The sequence below is a fragment of the Halichoerus grypus genome, chromosome 1, assembly GCF_964656455.1.
Source record: "Halichoerus grypus chromosome 1, mHalGry1.hap1.1, whole genome shotgun sequence".
In the NCBI taxonomy this organism is placed as follows: Eukaryota; Metazoa; Chordata; class Mammalia; order Carnivora; family Phocidae; genus Halichoerus; species Halichoerus grypus.
The window spans coordinates 141,389,403-141,405,113 of NC_135712.1; the positions used below are offsets into that span (position 1 = coordinate 141,389,403).

The 15,711-nt window shown below is 37.9% G+C and overlaps 1 protein-coding gene across 21 annotated transcripts in view; it reads left to right on the plus strand.

Moving 5' to 3' along the window:
• The window catches only part of RBMS3 (RNA binding motif single stranded interacting protein 3), a 1,332,425-nt gene that overhangs the window by 850,181 nt on the left and 466,533 nt on the right, over positions 1-15,711 (plus strand). The window lies entirely within an intron of this gene.

Below are 15,711 nucleotides of genomic sequence, written 5' to 3' on the forward strand. Positions count from 1 at the left end.
GTGAAGCTCAGTACCTTACAACATGAAGGCATGCAGAGATGAAGGAAATGCACCTGCTCTTAAAATGTCTAAGGAGTGGTGGACGCTCCTTTAAAATGTACATGCTGGACACTGATTTCACAAAACATCTGGGACTACGAGATATGAGTGGTTCCCTTTAAATTCTTCAGGATGACCTCTTTTGACCACACAGAGTAGAAGGAAGTATCTGAAGAATGAATTTCTTTCAGTGAGTAGAACAGTAATAAACATGTATTTTAAATGTAATTAACAAGTACCTTTAATTAACAAATTCATATTCCTCTCTCGCATTCTGGTTTTCCCTGTAGTTGGGTTTCTGTGTATGTGTTATGGAGACTGTGACTTTAAAAAATATTTTTTAAAAGGCCCCAGTTACCCTGTGAGCACATTTTTATTCTGGCTCTGGCCACAAGTACTGAGTTTAGGCTCTATATCAAAATAAAATCCAGAGAGGCATTCCTAAACTTGGACCTTTTGTCCACGTCCACTTCCTGTTGACCGAGTGACAGCCTTTCAGCTGGCCTCTGCTCAAGCTGTTCGCACAGAATAGGGAACAGTGTTCTCAAGGGTAGCAAAATCTTGCAGCTGATTAAAAGTAGCATGAGATGCGACCAAAATGCTAATTCTCTTTCCTTCTTGGGTTTGCTTGAGTCCAAAGGTCAAAAGGAAGACAGACCAGCTCAGTGTATTGGTGTGTAATTCCACTCTCACTATGGCTCAATGATACAACATATCCTGATCCTTGTCTCATCAAGGAGTTCTTCAATCTTCAATCTTTGTCCCCTAAACACTGGCTTGTGTGAACATGCTATTAGCTGGCAGGGTCCAATTTCAGTATTAGCTGTTAAATTCGGTTTCAAGCTCCTCGCACTTGTCTATGCTGGGTACGAATCAGGAACTGCTGCCAATTTTCTTTGAGGGCATTTTAGTATCATTATGCCAGTGCTTATGCTATTATCTCTCAAGTGTTGTTTTCCAGATATTTTCCACCTCTAAAAAGACAGGGTGGTTTAGTTATTTTATCAATGAAATTTGAGCATGCAGTGTAGCTAACTCTTGACTTCGGATTTTCTTTATTTCACTACCTGGCTGAGGAAATGCTCATATTTACAGTGGGAAGGCACCTCAAGGATCGTCTGGTCCCTCACTACTCAGAGAATGTTCCACAGAGGAGTGGCATGGGCATCACCTGGGAGCTTGTTAGAAATACTCAATCTTAGGCTCCACCCCAGACCTTTTGGAAGGACTCTGCATGTTTCATGTGTATTTCATGTGCAAATTAAAGTTTGAAGGGGATCTGGTCCAGATCCACAAGTACAAAGGCATCTTCTAACCAGTCTTGAGAGAGGTTTTCCAGCCTCTTTTTAAATACTTTTAACAGTAGCAATGTCACTTTGGCAAGACTGGTTAGACAGCTGAACTTTGCCTTCTTATAATTTCCACTCTTGGATCTTTTTTTTTTTCTTTAGGGCAAACGGAATACGTCTAAAATGACCTTCCTAATATTCGAAGGTAGCTAACATATTCCCTGTCCCATCCCATTCCTCCCTCTCTCCTTTTCTCTCTCTCATTCTCTCTCTTCCATTCCCTCCTAGCTGTCTCCTCCCTTTATTCCTCTCTCTTATCTCTGTTCATGCTAAGTAGGTTTTTCTACCATTCCTCCCCTTGCCTGGTTTCCAAATTTTTCAACAGTGATGATTACTATTTTACTAACGGGCTCTATGTTGTCAGGTTCCTCTTAACATGTGATGTCCAACATGGAATATAGTGTGTGTGTGTGTGTGTGTGTGTGTGTGTGTGCTATTCCTTTAATGTATCAGTTAGTATATTTTAAGATACACGTTTGTAGAGAAGTGCAGGGGATTTTTTTGACCCGTAGAGCAGAGGGAGAGCTGTCCCTGATGACCTGGGAAGATTTAAAGGCTGGGTGATCCAGTGAGTGGCATCATTGTTCCTCATATGGTATTGGTAGGAGAATAAAAAAGATGGGGAGCAGCTACTTCAGTTGAAACTCTGCTAAGTAACACCAAAGCAGCAACACTAAAAGGCACAATCACACTCTTGACTTCCATTACCCACACTCCTAACTTGAGTGGAAAAGAAATTCTGGAGTAAGTATAAAATGCTGGTGAAAATTAAAATTGTAAAATGATCATGAAAATGCCATTTGATAATGTTCCTTGAGGTCAGGGATAGTCTAAGCAATCAACCTCTTCCCTATTATTGACACTTGAATCATGTGTTACTGTGGTTGGTACAAAACTATTGAAGGCCGTTTAAACAAGTCCTAAAGTAGGATTTAGAGCACTGTTTTCAGCTCTAGTGCCTTGTGCTGACATGGGTAAATTAAGTGGCAGACTCAGGGAACACTTGGCCTGCACTCAGATATTTGCAGTAAATTTAGGTCTGAAATTTTGCCCATCCCAGTCCATACCACCCAGGTAACTTGGGGATTGGTGTTCAGTGTGAGGAATATCACAGTTTCCAGTTAAAAGTCTGCTCTACATTTTTCATGTTTTGCATAAACCATCCATCCAGAATCCTAGGCTTTTACCACCTTTCTTAATTATTGGTTCTTATTTGGCAAAATGTCACTCAAAGAAATAATAATGTTGACATTATTTTGATTTAATATAAAAACATTCTCTGATTTATAACTAGGACTCCCACGTAAAAATATCAAGTATGATCTTCCTGTTACATTTTCTGTGTTTTTCTTCTTTCTTTCTTTCTTTCTCTTTCTTTCTTCCTTCCTTCCTTCCTTCCTTCCTTCCTTCCTTCCTTCCTTCCTCTCCTCCCCCCTCCCTCCCTTTCTCTCTCCCTTTCTCTCTCTTCCTCCCTCCCTCCCTTCCTCCCTCCCTTTCTCTTTCTTTCTTTCTTTCTTTCTTTCTTTCTTTCTTTCTTTCTTTCTTTCTTCTTTCTTTCTCTCTCTCTCTCTCTCTTTCTTCTTTCTTTCTTTCTTTCTTCTTTCTTTATTTCTTTCTTTCTCAAATGTTCAGGCACTGGTGTTTGTCTTCACCATCATTACCACAAAGAAGTATAAACAAATGAGGATAGATAAGAAATATTAACCATTTCTGAAACTTTCAAAAATGCAAATAAATTTCATAAATATCTTTCTTTTAAGTGGCATATATGGTAGTCTATCTCCAAAAAACTTATAAAGATTTATACCAACAGAAACACACATTATTCAAGTATTTATGATATTAAGAGGTTGGTCACTTAGACTTCCTCTGACCTCAAGGAACATTATCAATGGCATTTTCATTATCATCTTATATTCTAATTTTCATAAGCATTTGTGCTCATTCCAGAATTTGTTTTCCAGTTCAAGTGATTTTGTGGTTTAGAGATACAAAACCACCCTATGATATAGAGTATCATACTGAAAATGTCTGACAACTTTGGAAAATTGCTCTGTAGAAAGAGTTTTGGTGGTAGAGTAGTCACTTGCCCTCATACAGGTTTTTGAGAAAATAAAAAATAGAACCTGGCATTAATCTGCTACTCATATTTTAGAATTGACGATGAGAGTGGAAAAACATAAGTTCATGAGACTTTATTGATTGATGTAACCCGCTTCCTTAGACCAGTATATGTGTGCTCTGTGATAGAAAACTCTGAAGCCATATCATGACTTATCCCTTTCTCTGACAAGGATCTAGTCTTCCAAATAATGACTGTTAAGTGCTAGAAATAACTCAAATGTAAGTTATGACTGTATGATTGAAAAGGAATAGAGAGATGTGAAATTTTAGGAAGAAAGGAGGAAACAGATGACCACTAATTTGCATATATGTAATTTTTTATTAACTCACAAATTTAATTTTTTTGAAAATGCCAAGAAGCCATGAAAGTGCATTTGATCATTTGATCATTTTAACTGCCTTATTAATGTGAATCCAAGAAAGAACTTTCTGTTACGAAGAGAGCATAAACAGGAGTCAGGAATATATACAGAATATAGTACACATTCCACAGACATTTTCATTTTTTTAATTTAAAATACAGCATATACTGATCCATTTTCAAAGTGCTCATATAAGCCATTTTAATGGGAGACATTAGTTAAACATCATGATCGCTACATGTGTGGCTGTCTCAGTGAGGTCTAAGGATGAATTCCCTAAATGCATTTCATCAAAAAAAAAAAAAAAAGGAAATTTAAAGATAAATAGATTTATTTATTTATTTATTTACTTGATTTTTATGGACTAGAATCACAATGACAAATAATGTCAGTGTGAAGTTATGAGATTTTGTGAGTAAATGGGATCCATGGCAGTGTTTATAGAATTCCATGAACCCTTCACAAATGCAGATGGGTAATTATTGGGAAAGAAAAGGAAACATCTGAAAAGAACCATTACATAATCTACTAGATGGGTGGAGGATTGATTTCAGTTACTGACACGCTAGGTAGGGCAGATGATTTGTTTGTTGGAGTGTAAGTAAAATTCTTTTTCATTACAATGTATTTTATTTGCATCTGATATTTCCTTACCCTCTGAAAAGCTTCCCTTGCCTTATACACTCTTGAAACATATTTTCTTTTCTTTCCTTTTTTTTTTTTAATCTCAAGATCCTCCTTTCTTCAGAGTTCATAAATTCCAAGATAACCCAATTGCGTACCCAGGTCTAGTGCCTTTCCCTTCTTAAGCCATTTGTTCTGCAAAATAAATGCAAGCTCTCTTTTATAAAATTTATAATAAATATTTGTGTAGAAATTAATCAACACAAATGATTCTGACAAAAGCTAAAACAGCACATCATAATCTTTCCAGAAGAATCAAATAATGTAGATCAAATTCAAAATTATAAAATTTTCACCCCTAAAAGTTGGCTGTGTTGAAGTAATAACTACAAAAGAGAATTCACAGTAATAAAACTTGTTATGGACTAAAAAAATATAATTTATAAAATTTGCATGGAAAATAACTGATCCAGGAAATAATTTCAGTAAAGTTAAAATTAAAGTATGTTGATGCTATGCGTAGAAAATTGATAATGGAAATAGTTTGGCTAAACACAGATGATTTTGGAAAATACTTTATGAAATTCTCTAATGATCTGATCTAAATGAGTGTGTCCATAACCCTGAAATAAAAATGTCTTGTTGATCCAAAAATGGAGTCTAAATGGTTGGATCAGAATGTTTTTTACTCTCTGAAGCTTAATAGTTTACTTTTCCTAGGGTTACTTATATGCTTGTAGAACTCAAAGTTTAAATTTTGAGAATTAAAAAAAAAAAAAGGAAGATTTAACCACGCCATCCCGTTGAGGGTGTTGCATATTTTGTGGCCATTACCTTGTCCCCTCTCTCATTACTCAAAGCATTGTCTACAAAACAGCAACATCAGCATCACCTGGGGCTTCCAGAAATATAAAATCTCAGTCACAAACCTAATCTGCAGAGTCAGAATCTGCATTTTAACAAGATCCCTAGGTGATTGTATACACATTAAAATTGGAGAAGCTTTCAGCTGTTCTAATACTGCGTAAGACCGGCTTCCAGCACGAGCTTTGCCCGGATTGTGTTCATTTCAGTTTATTTCAACTACAGAGCGCACAGCGACACTGCCCACCTTTATGCTTACACAAAGGGAGACGTTTTTTGTTCCCCATTTGTTCTAGTTACCACTTCATTTATGAAGAGACATAAACAATGTAATTTGAAAAGAAAACCTTGTGATCTGTTTCAGAGCGGAATTTTGTAGCGAGGATATTTATAGAATAAGAGAGCTGATGTTCCACATGTCCTCTGGAGTGGCTTCTGATGTTTTTGTTGCTAATAAGTGCCCTTCCCTTGGTGTTTAGGCATCTCAGGTGTTCTTGCTGAGGCAGCACGGAAAGGCAATCCGGTGCCAGTGCAGGATGTTGCCCTGGTAATGAATATGATGCTAATCCTCCACCACTCTCAACATTTATCTAATGTGAACACAAACTTGAAGAACAAAAATAGAATTTGGAGCACTAGAGTCTGAACTACACTTGGCTAGCTCATTCGGAGAGCCCGTTCAACTGGTTTTGGTCACGTAGCAATTCCCCAGTATTTCCCCTCTTTTTCCGTTACTTGTACATTCTTCTGGAAGCCTGGTCAGCTAACTATTTTGGTCTTCAATCTGTTTACTCTGTTCCTGGGAAGAACGGAAAGAACGCCATTCTGAGTCCTAGGAGGCTGGAATTAGCATGGTACCTGCTGTTACTACTGCAGGTACTCAATAAAATGTTAGTTCTTTCCCTCTCTCTCATTCTCTCATTAGTGATAATTAGATATATGGCTTTGAAGTGCTAACTCTTAGCTTTCATTTTCCCTATCTACAAAATGAGAATTAGACTGAAAGACCATATATATATATATATATCACAAACATCTAGTTCCATGGATCTATTATTATCCAGGTTCTTTTTAGGACAAAAATCCCTTAAACTACCAGGGTCCAATAGAGATGCCTTAGCTGCCATCCTAAGTCAGAGGGAACTGAGTGAATGAGGGTCTAGATTTCCTGCTTCCCAACACTGGAACCCCTTCACCTCTTGTACCTACTATGGTTTTTCATCAAATTTGAATTGAGAAAAGTTCCCAAGCTGTTAGGAAATAAGTATGAGACCTGATTCTCTAAGAAATTAATATAATTGATAGTGCAAAGCACATCAAAATCACTTTCGCAGGGAAAACAATAAAACATATGTGTGCATGGCCTCTAGTCCTCACTGTGCAGTGATGAAAATCAGGGTAACATGGATCCTATAAAATATTTTGCAAGAATTATGCCACTGGATACCTATACAAGTTTACTTTCTGAATTTTAGGATTTCTGTTTAGGTTTCATTAAAAAAAAACTCACTACCTCAAAGGCTTCTGGTGATTACTTTCTCTCAGGTGCCTTTTTCTTATTTTGAGTTTTTAAATGGTTATGTTTTATGCCAATCAATCATCAAGTCATCACAAGCCAGAAGCATTTCGGCCCATATGGTTGGATCAGATATCCTCATGTCAGTTTCATTTTAATGCAGTTATTTTTAACTACTATTATATATTAAATATCCCTTTTGGAGTTTATACATCTGCTCAGTTCTTGCTATGGAGATTAAGAAAATCTGTTTCTAATCTATTCGTTCTGCCGAGCACTAAATGTCCTGAGATTAAAAAGCCTAGCAAGTTTTTACCAAGTGTTTCTTGATCAACACTGTGGGTCATCCCTTAAATCACTCCTAAATGTGTTGTATTTTTATGTTCATTTTACTTATGGAAATGTAAATGCAAGAATAATTAAACACCAGGGCTCAAATTAAGAAATGAGGTCAGGCTGATGTTCTTCGAACTTCGTGTTTAGAGTTTAGTTCCCTATTTGTCCTACTATGTTATGCTTCATCTTCACTTAATATCACCTGCCACCTGTAGATGCAGCAAATGTTTCTGAAAGGCATAGTTTTCTTTCTTTTCAGTAGTGTGAGGACAAAGGTTATGTTCCAGCAACATCCTAAGCATGCCTTCACCACCAAGCGCATTTGACTTTGAAACTCAGTCAGTTATCCTTAAACAAGAAATCTGGGATGACTGCGTGGCTCCGTCCGTTAAGTTTCGGCTCTTGACTTCGGCTATGGCCATAATCTCAGGGTTCTGAGATGGGGCTCTAAGCTCAGTGGGGAGTCTGCTTCAGATTCTCTCCCTCCAGGTGCCTGGGTGGCTCAGTCAGTTGGGTGTCTGCCTTCGGCTCAGGTCATGATCCCAGGGTCCTGGGATTGAGCCCCACATCAGCCTCCCTGTTCTGCAAGGAGCCTGCTTTTCCCTCTGTCTGCTGCTCCCCCTGCTTGTGCTCTCTCTCTGTGTCAAGTGAATAGATAGAATCTTAAAAAAAAAAAAAAAAAAGATTCTCCTCCTTTCTCTCTACCCCTCCCCCTCTTAAATACATAAATAAATAAAAGAAATCTGAAGTTTCTGCAGACAGAAAGGAAAATCTGACTGGACACCTGTGCCTCCAAAACTAAGAAATAGCTTTTCTTTCACATTTGCCTTGGTTAAGTGAAATGAGGCCACAAGTTTACTTCATTCTTTAAAGAAGTATTTCATTCTGTAATTATATACAAATGCATATTCTCTAATAGGGAAAGACAAAAATGTCTTTCTCATAGACATGTCATAGGTGGGAGATAAATCACATATGCTGAATGTGAGAAAAGTTTTTCTAGAGATTCTCTGCACCTCAAGTTAGCATTAAGAGATTTAAAATGGCCAATTTCAGATTTATAGATTTGGCTGGAATTAGTTTTCTAATTTCTGGGATCATGAAGATATTTAGCAGTGGGAATTGAGAAGAATTTATTTCAAATCTTCTAGATGGTGACAAATTAATTATACTTTAAACAAACCTTGATTATCCATCAACCTTTGAGTATGGTTCCACAGCTTTTAGCAGCATAGCTGATACATTATCCACTCATAGTATATGTCATCAAGCAAACTTGGTGAAGAATTATAACTGTAAAACAATAATTGGTTAAAAGTTCTTTGATGAGCGGGATTACTGATTAAGTAAAAGTATTTGAAGAAAAGGAAGCCCAGCACAAATTGAGAAAATAAAACTCCAGTCAATATGATCACTTATGTTAGCAGCTGCTTTTATGGTAACCACCAAACTAAATATCAAAGATGAATTTTATGCCTATGAATGAAACTGGCTGCAAATAATGAGGTAAATTAACACACAACTTATAAGATAATTTACCTAGTGGTTCTCTATTAAGGACATTGCATTGTCGGACAAAGGGGTTCATATGTTTTTGATAACTTTCCATAGGGTTTTTCAGAGCAATTCTGAATTAAAGCGATAAAACACATCATCTTTATATTGCAAAGATATTTGTATGTCAGAGATGGTGATGACTCTACCATGATAGATTTTACAGATGCCACTTAATGATTGTTTTGATCTTGACAATTTGTGTGAGATTGAAAGTGTATCCTTCGTAATCTCATTTGATGAATCATAAGGTCACTTCCATTAAAAGGTTTTCATTACAGGGGCACCTGGGTGTCTCAGTCGTTAAGCGTCTGCCTTCGGCTCAGGTCATGATCCCAGGGTCCTGGGATCAAGCCCCGCATTGGGCTCCCTGCTCGGCGGGGAGCCTGCTTCTCCCTCTCCCTCTCCCCCTACTTGTGTTCCCTCTCTCTCTGTCAAATAAATAAATAAAATCTTAAAAAAAAAAAAAGTTTTTCGTTCCATGCCGCTGTTAAAATTCTTTGACTATGGTTAAAAAGGAGCTAATTGTCATCTCCAGTTAAGTTTATTTTGCCCTTTGGGTATGCAGTTCTTCTGACTAACTTTTTCTGCTCTCTGGAGATCTCTGAAGGTTCAGGATAGCGGAGTTTCCTCAGATCTGGAGTCCTCAGAGCTGGGGTGTGGCAAAACCTAGTCTACGTCATAGTCTATTCCACAAAGTTGTCCTTGATACTCTATCATAAGGAATTTGTGAGACCCATGAAATAGATGTCTCTCTAATAAGACATTTAAGTATGAGATCAATGGTTGATGTCATTGCTCTTTTTATTGCTAATAAACAGCAGTTGGATTGCAACTGATCAAGAAGTATTTCAGTACATTGGGTTTCGACGGCATGACTCATGTCATGGGCTGATTTAAAATTCAAGCAAGGGGGGCGCCTGGGTGACTCAGTTGGTTAAGCGACTGCCTTCGGCTCAGGTCATGATCCTGGAGTCCCTGGATCGAGTCCCGCATCGGGCTCCCTGCTCGGCAGGGAGCCTGCTTCTCCCTCTGACCCTCCCCCCTCTCATGTGCTCTCTCTCGCTCTCTCTCATTCTCTCTGTCTCAAATAAATAAAATAAAAATCTTTAAAAAAAAAAATAAATAAATAAATAAAATTCAAGCAAGGATTCTATTAGAGTTATTTCACTCTTACTAGGGACTTGATCTACTTCTGGTCTATACATAGTCTGTTGGTTTTATGTGACAGTAATATTTGATTATATAAGTAACAAATAGGTGTCCTAATAGTCCCTGAAGTATACTAATCTTATGCCTCTTTAATTCTCATCTGGAGCTTTGAATATTTACAGAATTAGCTAGACATATATAACCCTGCCAAGGAATGGGGTCTGAACTTGTAAACAAGGGGAAATAAAAAGACCTGGAAAGTTAGCATGGTATAGGTAATCTCAAATGTCTTTCCGATTTGTGTTACTTTCCCAAAAAGGGAATATCTGATAAAGGCAATGCCAAGGATCTCGTGGGAGGCTTGCATGGTCCACACACACCCAGTAGGAGCCAAGCACTCATTTACGGTATTGCTGAATGATTCTCAAGATTGTTCCTCATTACCTTCCTCATCGTGGGCAGCACTTGCATTGGTTTTGTTGTAGTTATGTGTTCTCCTCTGATGGCTATGGATTTGGAACATATGCTATTGTAACTGGGCCACGATCTCTGTCATATTTTACCACCATACCCTTGTGAGAGCTTCGGAAGACTTGGAGACATGTCAGAAGAGCTTTCCAACCTCATACGTTAGCCGTGCTGCACAGCAGCGTTGCAGAAACGAGCTGCAAATTCCAAGCAGCATATTGAGTGTGTGATTTATTTGTTCTCTGGGCAGGTCAATTAATTATTTCATGGTGATGCCACCCCAAGTTGTAAATAGAGAGAGAAAATGAATTGTCACATTCTGTGCCTGTCTCTCTTACCACTTAGGATGACAAAGGCAGTTTCTCCCCTGAATGCAGGTGATAACCAGAAATGGGAGGGTTGGGCTGGACCTAAAAATGTTGGTCAGTGTAGCTTAGAGATGCAGTTTAAAATGACTTTCAAGATAGTGTACTAATACTTTCACCACCTGTAGGTTCTGGAGAGGGTATTTGTCCTTGTCACTTTGGGTTGCTATAACCAAAATGCCATAGACTGGGTGGTTTAAACAACAAACATTTCTTTCTCATGTGTCTGGAAGCCAAGAAACCTGAGATCAGGGTGCAAGCAGTTTTGGTGTCTGGGGAGGGCTCTCTTCCTGGTTTGTAGGCAGCTATCTTCTGGCTAATCCTCATGTGGCAGAGAGACCTAGCCCATCTCTTTCTCTTCTTGTAAGGACACTAACTCCCGTCATGGGGCTCCACCCTCATGCCCCCACATAACCCTAATTACCTCCCAAAGGCCCTACTTCCTAAAGCCATCCCATTGCGAGTTAGGGATTTGACAAATGAATTTTAGGGTAACCCAAACATATTGTCCGTAATACTATTATGAGGTGAGGAAAAGGAAAATAATAATTATTATTTCATACTTACTATAATGTGTACTTCCTGTCTTGGAAACACAAAGGAATGGTAGCTTTCCTAAATTTCCAAATATATTTTTCCAGATAGATTTTGATTGGTTGTTGTATTAATAAGAAGAGGTATTTCTAGATCTTTTGCTGAGGGGGAATGGAATAAGAGGTAAGAAACATAAAACCAGCACATGGAGAATGTAGCTAAAAGACAGCTTTTCTAGTAAAAAGATGAAGCATCTAAGTTATTTATCACTGAATCGCTGCTCCATTTATAACCTTTGCAAATGATTTCTCTTTTTCTCAATTTGAAAACATATTTGTATTAGCAGAATGGACCACTGGCATGTTTTTAGAGTGAAATTTGAAATGGTTTGTTAGGATCCTAGCTTTGGCTCCAAAGTCTCTTTACTAAATGAAATACCCTTTTATTTTATTTGGAAAAGAGCAGTATTTTAATAGAAGGACATTCTAATTTCCAAACCTGCCCCCTTGGCAACAGCAATGTAAAATCCATATATGCTGGCAAATACCATGAACTCCTAAGAAGTCACCCAAACACCTTAAATGAAATTGCTTGGATAAAAGTTGTTTCAAGAAACTCTTGTGCCATCTTCATGAGAATCACTTAGGAGCCCTCATGAAAACAAATTCTGCCTGTGATACTATGAGTTTGAATCCTTTTTCATTTTTCATCCTCACATTTTAAGTCATGGCTGACCATTAACACATCACACTGGCAAGGTTTTCAATCTTTCTGTTCAGTGTGTATCTGCATGTCTGTGTGCATGTGTGTGTTTGTGTATGTGTGTACCCCTGTTTTACAACATTTGGATATCAGAGAGCAGATAACTCCATGATACTTAGGAAATAGTCTGTACCCATCATGTTAACCTAATGTAGATGTTTAGCCCTAAATGTAATTCATGATTCGTGTTGTTGGGCAGTTTGTCACATATCATAAAAAGGTACTATAGGCTTACATTGGATTTTACTCCAGGAACATGAGTAAAGATAAATGTGGATGTACAGATAATCAGGTAACACTGAAGCATTTATGTTGCCATCACATACATGAACACATTTATAAATTGTATTAGTCTTTGTATGACTTATTAGACGTGGATTTTCCCACAGAAGACTTGAGGTGACTTACAAAAGCATAGGCTTTACAATAAATACAATAAAACTGAACTAGAAATAGAAAACCAAGAGCACTGACAGAAAGTTGAAGGAAATATATACTGTTACTGATCACCCAAAAAAAAGGGACATCAATAAGGAACATCTTTATCCTTATTATACCTGAGGAAGTTCCTCAGGAGGGGCCAAAGTTTTTCCTGGCAGAAAATTCTAAAAGATATGTTCTTAATTTATTTAATAAGAGTTGCTTAGAAGCTAGTGAGTTTGGATTCGTCTGGTCCTTAAAAACAGTACTATGGGTAGATTTATGTTTCCAAATTGCAGGCTTTGGATTTTTTTCAGAATTAACTTTATAAATGCTGTCTTGTTATAAAACAGCAAGTGGTTCACTTGGGTTGACTTAGTCCTTGTGGTCAGTGAAGGCACATGCTGTCTGGGAGGCAGGCAGCGCTATGTCAAGCCAACCTGGATTCATACCCAGGTGTGTATCCTTGGTTAGGTCCTGTGACCTCTGTGACCTATCAAGGTTTTTGTTTGTTTGTTTTCTATAACATTAGAATGCTAAATTGCATGATTATTGAGATTACATGAGAAAATATATTTAAAATACCTAAGATCATCACAGTACTGTCTCAAATATTGATGCTAAAGATGAAAATAATGTTTTCCTCATTTTTTATGCTTACTTTCCCACTGGTCACAAATTTTTGATTATATAATAGAGGAATAAGATACACAAATAAATGGGGCACCTGGGTGGCTCAGTCGGTTGGGCGTCCGACTCTTGGTTTCGGCTCAGGTCATGATCTCGTGGGTTGTGGGATCGAGCACTGCGTGAGGCTCCCTGCTTAGCAGGGAGTCTGCTCAAAGATTCTCTCCCTCTGCCCCTTCCCCACCTGGCACACTTTACTTTCTCTCTCTTTCTCTCTCAGATAAATAAGTAAATCTTAAAAAAAAAAAGATACACAAATGAATGAATGGAATAACCACAGAAATTATAACTGAAGTCTGGATTCAGGTAGTTCTACTTGGCAGCCAATACCACAGTTACCGGGGGACTTGGAGGAAATGAATTATAATGGATATGTGGGTTTTCAAAGCTGAGGATTTACCCTTTTGAAAACAAAACATACTATTGTTTCCAAAAAATAAAAGTACCTATTCATAAGGAAAATCTTTCTCAGATTGGATTATACCTTTCTTGCCTTTTAAAGGTAAATATGCCACATAAAAATAACTCTTTTAGCAATTTAGAATATTAGACTTCATTCTGCTTTAAAGCAATGTTAACTCTGGAGCTCTTTGTGGCCCTTAGGATGTTTGTCCTACACAAGTAGCCTCAGCCTCCTGTGCTTTTGGAATTTTGAGTCACACTGTTCCTTATACCAGCCCAGTGGTTTCTTTAGACCCCTTTTAATTTGTTACATCTAATGTGCTCAGGAATTTGAAAATCAGATAACCAAGCTAATTTTAACTATGAGTAAAATAAGAATAAATAGAATCTGGTCGTCTAGGTATCAAGTACCTGGGTTGGTTTTTATACATGAACTCTGTGCCTTGTCTTTAGTTCCTTGGAGCTCCATTTGACTTAATTGCTGGTTTTCACTGTGTTCTGAAAAGGTGAAATATTATTCTATTTTCTCCAAGAGTTATTAAAGACTGACAAGACATTGGGAGTGCCTCACGTGCACAAAGTTCAAAGTCATTAAAATTCTCAAATCTTTGAATATTCAGTTATAGTCACTAAAAGAAAATCACAGCTTTCTTTCCCTCCAAGTTTACTTAGGAATTATTCACAAGAAGTAATTGTTTATTCCTTAAAAGAGTTTGAGGGAAGGAAACTTTCATCATCTTCCCTGTAGGGTTGCTCAAAGGCTTAGCAACACTCAATCATTCACACATTCTTCTGTGGGTCTCACCTAGATGCCACTACTAAATAATCTGCCCCTTTCTTTAGGTTTCATTCACAGTGAAAATGAAAGACTCTTTAAAACTGCCCCTAAAGTGGTTTAAATGAACAATTAGATATCTTTAGGTTTTAGTTTTCATTTCCACTAAATCACGCGTCTGTCTTCCTTTGTCCACGGACATTTATATTGTAAAGGGGCTAGCTTTATATCCCATCTATTCCTCAAAGGTAAAGTGACTTGAAACCAGAATAAGTGCTTCCTATATACAAATTGGAAGGAAAACCTAAATCTTATACTTTCCCTGGAATCTGCGACTACAGAATTCTTCTTCTTTAGTTTGGTTAAGCTTATTGAAGCTTCCCTTAGGCAGGTAATTTACTTGTTGTCATTGGACTTCACTGTATAAGACTGTACAACATTTGTTTGTTACCAGTCAATAGTGGCACCTAGTCTTTCTGTTGTGTTTGTGACGTATTGAGTTGTATCTAGAATGCTCCCACCAGTTCTCCTAGCTAACATTTACCTGTGCTCTTAATGTGTGTTGCACTCTGGGAGCAAGGTTTCATATGCATGATTTCAGTGTAGTTCTGTCCCAGCTTTCCAATATAGATAAAGTAATTACCCACGGAGAAAACCAAGGCCGGAGAAGTTAAGTTACTGGCCTAAATTAGCAAGCAGAACAGTGACCCAGAATTGTACTCCGGCAGGGTGGATTTACCTCTTCATGCCAATACTCTGAGTGGTGCCACTGATATGTGGCCACGGGTCTGGGCTGATGCCCGGGAGCAGAAAACTTCGGTGCATACCCATAATATTTCTTTCAGAAGAAGCAGAGATGTAGCCCTGGGCTCATCTCCATTTGACATAGGGATCAATTTCTTCACAATCTGTGAAGTTTCGCAGACGTATTTCCCTACGCTGCCAAATTGCATTACTCTCATGCAAATGCTTGCAACTCATCTTCACTCAATTGCCTGTGCTTGCACATGATCTCAGGGAAATGAGCTGAGAAATAGACAGAAAACTGCATAGCCATTGTGTGGCTTCCAGGGACATGAACATGGCCTAACCAAGTTTACCCTCGGTGTCACCTCTAACTGCCTTAGGTGGATGGGCCTAAATTGCACACTGTTAAGCACTAAATGAATATAAATGAATATAAAATATGGCTCTAAGTACCAACTATATGTGAAAAACTCCCGAAAATGTATTCAAAGCTCAGATCTCTCTCCAAAAGTGCAGTCTCATGTACCGAACTGCCTGTCACTTATTCTAACAAGTAGGTGGCATTCTTTGCCCCAAATCAGGAATTAACACCCCCAGTTTTTAAATGGCAAGAGAGATGACAGTTTTCTCC